At 38.5% G+C, this 6646-nt stretch overlaps 1 pseudogene; it reads left to right on the forward strand.

The window, feature by feature from the left end:
* Window positions 1-3565: 3565 nt before the first annotated feature.
* LOC143389670 (2-aminoethanethiol dioxygenase-like) lies at window positions 3566-4320 on the forward strand (annotated as a pseudogene).
* The last annotated feature ends 2326 nt before the right edge of the window (window positions 4321-6646 follow it).

The following is a 6646-nucleotide window of genomic DNA, read 5'->3' on the forward strand; positions in this document are numbered from 1 at the left end:
ATAAAAGAAAGTAGCGCAAGAAAAGACAGACACAATGAAGCAATCACCAACAATACACAAAGATTCCCTTTTCTCTGCTCCCTCCCCAGCACCTCTTATTTTTCAACTTTTGGGCAGTGACCATTCTAACTACAGTAAGGTGATGGCCCATTGTGGTTTTAGTTTGCATTCTCTGATGATTAGTGACATTGAGCATCTTCTTTCATTCGACATGTACCTATTCAACATTTACAGGTCTTCTTTTGAGAAATGTCCATTTCAATCTTTTGCCCATTTTTTTAAAAATATCAAGTCATATTTTCTTGCTGTTGAGTTCTTTATATATTTTGGGTAATACACTTGTCAGATATATGGTTGGTAAATACTTTCCCCCAATCTGTGGCTTCTCTCTTCACTTTGTTAATCATTTTCTTTGCTGTGAAGTTTTTTTCCATTTGATGACATTTTCTTTGGAATTATATCTGAAAGAATCATTGCCCTTATCAGTGTTATAGAACTTTTCCTCTTATATTGTCTCCCTGTGGTTTTATAGTTTCTGGTACATTTATCTTTATTCCCTCTGGAGTTGATTGTTTTACCATAATATTTGTAATATAAAACTGTAATATATCCTTATTTGAAATTTCAAAAGGAGATATATTTTGTGAATTTCCCAAATTTTTGGCAATGTGAGTCTATCTTGACTAGTGCATATTCATTATATAGCACAATGGGTTTCCTTGTGGCATATTCATATATATGTCACCTTTGGGTTGATCAATGAATGTAATTGTTGATGAGGACCCAATTCATCCTTTTGTGTGTAGATACATAATTTTCCTAACAGCATTTATGGAAGAGATAGTCCTTCTCCCCTCTGGGTTCTTGGTACCTTTGTCAAAAAAGACTGTAAATATGTGGGCTTTCTATTCTGTTTCATTGTTTGTTTTATGCCAGTTTTATACTATTGTGATTTCTAGTACTTTGTAGCATATTTTGAGGTCAGGTAATGTGATGCTTCCAGCTTTGTCCTGCTTACTCAGGACTTATTTGTCTGGTCACATTCATTTGTTTTTCTAATTGAATTTTAAAATTTTTTTCATTGTGGAAAAATTCAAATGGAATTTTGATAAAGATTGTGTTGAACTTGTAGGTTGTTTGGAGTAGTATACTTATTGTATATTAAGTCTTCCAATCCATGAATGAGGCATGTCTATTTGTTTGTGTCTTCTTCACTTTCTCTCATCAACATATTGCAGAATCAGTGTACAAGTCTCTTGCCTCCTTAGTTTATTCCTAGATAATTTATTCTTTTTGATGCTATTGTAAATGGTATTATTTTCTTTTCAGATAATTTGTTATTAGTACATAGAAATGTGATGGTTCTTTGTTTCTTTGTGTTTTAATCCTACAACTTTTCTAAATTAATGTATTAGTTCTACCAGATTTTTGTGGTGTATGTGAGTTTTTTTAATATATTTATTTTTTAATTATAGGTGGACACAATATCTTTATTTTATTTGTTTATTTCTATGTGGTGCTGAGGATAAAACACCATGCCTCACGCATGCTGAGTGCTCTACCTCTGAGCCACAACCCCAGCCCAAAGGTTTTTTGTTCCTTTCTTTTTTAATAATTTTTTTTGTACTTGTAGTGAACAAAATTCCTTTATTTTATTTGTTTACTTTTATGTGGTGCTGAGAATCTAACCCAGTGCCTTACAAATGCTAGGCAAGTGCTCTGCCACTAAACTACATCCCCAGTCCCCAAGGGTTTTCTTTCAGGTTATATCATCCACAAACAGGATCAATTTTATCTCCTAATCAAATGTATTTTCTTCCCCCAACCCCCATTTGCTCCCACAAGGACTTCTAGTATTGTGCTGAACATGAATAGAAAAGTTAAGAGTGAGCATCCTTTGCATACTGTTTCTGATATTAGGAGAAAACCTTTCCAGTTTTCACAATTGAATATGATATTAGCTGTGGACTTGTCATATATAACCTCTAATTATGTTCTGATCCTAGTGTGTTGAAAATTCTTATCATGAAAGAATATGAACTGATTTTTCTGTAGCTATTGATAGGACCACATGACTTTTATCATTCATTAAACCTGACAAGATGACTGTTATAAAAAATCAAAAGACTAGCACTACTCACAGTAGCCAAGATGTAAAATAACCTAAATGTCAATCAGTGGCTAAATAGATAAAAAAAATGTGTATACAGACATTTAGAATATTATGCCACCTTCAAAAAGAAAGGAATCCTAAAATATCTAAAAACATGTATAAACCTTGAAAATAATATATTAAGTGAAATAAGCCAGTTACAAAAGGAGAGATACTACATGATTCACTTATATGACACAACTGAAACAGTCAAATTTACAAAAGTACAGAGTAGAATAGTGGTTTTTAGGGTCTGCAGGGAGAGGTAAGTAGGGGGCTGATTTAAACAGGTATAAGGTTTCAACTGAATAAGTTCTAGAGATCTCTTCTATAACATTGTGTCTAGAGTTAACCAGCTTTTATATAAATAAAAAATCTGTTAAGAGAGTGCACCTCACGTTGCATTCTTAACAACCTTAAAAATGGGTAGGGGTGGGGGTTAGATGAACATCTAGCAGACAAGGCAGTAGGTGAGAATGAGGGAGAGCATATTTACAAAACTTCAAACCAGACATAGAGTCTGGAGCACACAGAGGAAGGGTAGATAGTACATAAACGGAGAAAACTGCTGAAGTGAAGCTGGCAACATGGGGCAGTTCAGGTCTTCCAATACAATTTATAAGAAACTCCTACTATATCCTGTAAGAAGTTGGGAATCAGGATTGCTTAGCATGCATTCAACTCCCAGTAGCAGAAGCCCCAAATAAGAGAGATTTCAACATAGGGAGTTGCTCAGAAACAGGACTAGTCCAGAGTTGGATAATTTTGTGTCATGATGATGCATGTGGTTAAAGACCCAAGAGCCATCTATCTTCCCAACCTGCCATCCCCATCATGTCAGCATGTTCCCTTATGATCGAGGTGGGGCAGAAACAGTTTCCAAATACTTTGCAGAATTGGGTGAAATAACAAAATACTATATCCCAGATCTGTAGCCTCATACTTGACCTGATGTCTAGATCTTGGGATTTTGATTTTGCACCTAAAGGAGACTTTGGATCTTCAAAGCAGAAACATCCCCAACAGCTGCCTCACACCAACAAACCCATAGCAAGACAGAGAAAAATGATTTATGCAATGCCACTAGGGGTCTATGAACAATATGTAGGGCTAAATATATATGTTTGCAAATAAATAGAATTCATCACCAATAAACATTTAATGAGCATTCCTTAGGTGCTAGGCCCTATTTTTAAAATATTTAATAGTGACGGTGGCTGGCATACCATGAACCCCACAGGAAGATCCTTGCAAGGGGCCTTCCACTTAGTCCAGGGCTGCTAGCCATCGTGGCAGCCGCCATGGACCGCAAAGGTCAGAGGAAAGCAGGGAGCCGGCCCAGCACACGAAGAAACAGCCAAGCAGACCCAAGACAACACGTCTTCCCTGACCTAACTGATCACTAACTGGGCATGCCTCACTTTCAAGGCAGCGGGGACCGCCACTGCACTGCCGATCTTGGCTCAGCGTTTGGCTCTGAGGTAGCAATGCCGCCTGGCTTCCCGGAAAACAAGAGCAAGCTGAAAAGTCTGCTGACCCAGGCTCATTCCAAGGACTCAACATGGCCCCGCATAAGGCCACGCCCCAATCGCTGTCGCACAACCTGCTGCCCAATCTGCCGCCGGTCACCTACATGCATGTCAAGGAGACAGATGGCTTCAGCCTTGGAGTATTCCTGCTGGAGAGCTGCACGTCCATCCCGCTGCACGACCACCCTGGCATGCAGGATAAGCTCAAGGTCCTCTATGGCACGTGCACATCAGCTGTACTGACAAATTGGAGGCGGAGAGTGGGCAGCAACCACGGTCCCTGCTGCCAGAGCAGTAGTTCAAGCCCCCACTTCAGGCCCTAGATTGGGAGGTGGTTGGCCAGGAGTGCTGGCACTTTATGGCTGAGTGCACTGAAGTCAGCGGCCTCTGCATCCTCATGCCTCACAGGGCCAAGCTGCAACAGATCTACGTGGTGGATGGACCCGCTGCCTTCCTGGACATCCTGGCCCCACCCTACAACCTGGAGGGATGGCTGTGACTGCCACTATTACCAGACCCAAGGAGGCCTCTGGCTCTGAGAATGACCTGCCCTGAGAGGTGTGGCTCCTGTAAACCCCTCAGGCTGAAGACTTCTTGTGCTAGGGAGAGCCCTATTCAGGTCTCCAGGTCTTCCCTTGAAGCAAATGGCGCCCTGGAACATTGGGCAGAAGACATGCCATACCCTTATCAGCCTGGCTGGCTGTGGCCCTGCACAAAAGCTCTCTCTCTCCCCCTATCCTTAGTATTGGATTTACTGAAGTGAGCAGCAGCTGATTCCTCTGCAGGTTGTGAAGCAGGGGCGACTGGACTACAGACACCTGGTATGGTTTTGGGGGCAGGGTAGGAGGGAGGCTAGGTATCCTGGTACTTTCATTGCCACTGGGGATTTGATTTGTGGGAGTGGGCAAGGGACTTTGAAAGGCCTTCACCCTATAGCCATAATGAAAATATTCTTCCTTGGTAACCCATTCTGTACAGAAAATACTAAATGATTATCTTAATCCCAACCCTTTGGTAAATAGGATTTGTCTTTCACTGCTGCCATTATAACCTTTTGATCCTCATAGTTTTAACTTATTGACTGAGCATGATCCAGTGTTTTGAAGTGTTTGTAGTTCAATTCATTGTTACAGAGGAAATTCTAAGAGTTGAGCTACTTTGAAAGTGAGCTGTCTTGTCTAATTAATTCCCTGTAAAAGTCAATCATCTTTTCAGAATTTGGGTATCACTGTAAAAACAACTATGCATGTCAAGGACAAGATTTATTCTCTTTCTTAAGCTTGCCCGGTAGCCACATCTGGTTTACCTTGGCAGGCATCTACTAAGTAATCACCTGTATATCTCAGTGACAGCTGGTCACTTAGGGCTCATCTTCCCCCAAGAATCTCCAGATCTGTGAGTTGAGCAGGTCTATTATTGCAGATTCACCTTAAATGCAAAGACCATGTTATCCTCAAGTAACTTTTTTTCTTGTCTCAATGTACTTTAAGAGTTAATAATGTAATCCTGTGTTTTCTAACCAGAAGATTCAGAGAACCTAAATTGGTTATTCTTCCAAACAACTGAATGTAAAACACCTCTAGCCAACTGTTGAATTCGATGCCCCTTTTATTTCCAGTATCTTTCTGTAAAAGTAGGCAAATATTGTTTGGATGGCTGTTTCACATTCTCCCAGGAACTCTACTGTTCTAGAGGGCTGTGGTTCTAGCTGGGTTGCTAGAAGTGTTGCCTTAGCCTTTATCCTCAAATAATAGTGTGCTGTAAATTTCTTTCATTTGATGTGGATTTCTGTAGGAAGGAGTAGAATGAAGAGGTGGAAGGAATGGTTGATCTAGCCTAAAGAAAAAAATAAATAGCTGTATTACTAGCTATTTAGGGCACCAAAACTTAGAATAAAGTATTTCCTGCTCTCAACTCTTAATATAAACAGTTGTGCCATTTCTAGATTTTTTTTGTCCTTTTTGTAGGCTGAAAAACTTTACCTTATGTACAAATGTTTTAACACCATTTAATTAAGCCATAGAGCACTATTTACCTCCTTTTACTATTTATAGGATTCTTTTATTTCACATAACTTTTCATAAAAATGAACTGCAGAACTAAACACATTAAAATTTGCCCAGCTGTCATTTAAGCCTTCTTGATTGACTTGGTCATGTGGCAGTAGAGTTCTAATATTCATAATAAAGTGATTTACTACTGTTGTTGAAAAGTGTTGCCTCTATAAAGGAACAATATGTGCCTTTCCCTCTTGATGCACACTAGGTTACAGAGACCCAGAGTAAATAATATTTTTTTTTACAATTTTTAAAATAGTATGAAAAAGCAAATTCTTGAAGAATGAATTTTTCCTCTTAAACAGAAAAGATGCCACACCACATGCCACTGAAAACATTTTGTAAATCCTGTCACAGGCATAATACCATGCAATTCCTCCAGGGCTGCAAAAATTACCTTATTGTATTTTTCCTGCTAGTGTGGGTTAAAAAGCCTTGAGGGCAATCTGAAGCAACTCTTCAGGTCTTTCAGTTTTAAATAAGTTTTAGGTATGCAAATGCTGATCTTCTTAGAAAACTTCACTAAATAAAATTTATTCCTAGCACAATAATGTGTGTAATTATCATTCACATACTCTTGTAAATTACATTGTAGCAAAAAGTTGATTAATATACAAGGGTTGTTAATAGTATTGTAGTGTTGCACGTGTTACAATAAAATCTGGAGTACATTAACTATAGAAACACATCCTGGAAATTGAACAGCATTAAAGAATTATGAAAGACTTAATTACAAAAAGTATTAACATTCTCAATTATAAGCAATTTGTAAGAAAAAAGCTTAAGATACTTTTCAAAGGAATAAATTATTCCAGTCCAATATGGCAATATTATCTATATGTGGTTTAGTTTAATGAGAAAAAGGAAACTTTTGGTTCACTAATATATTCTGAGTAAATTAATGGTGA

Source organism: Callospermophilus lateralis, unplaced genomic scaffold (genome assembly GCF_048772815.1).
Source record: "Callospermophilus lateralis isolate mCalLat2 unplaced genomic scaffold, mCalLat2.hap1 Scaffold_63, whole genome shotgun sequence".
Taxonomy (NCBI): Eukaryota; Metazoa; Chordata; class Mammalia; order Rodentia; family Sciuridae; genus Callospermophilus; species Callospermophilus lateralis.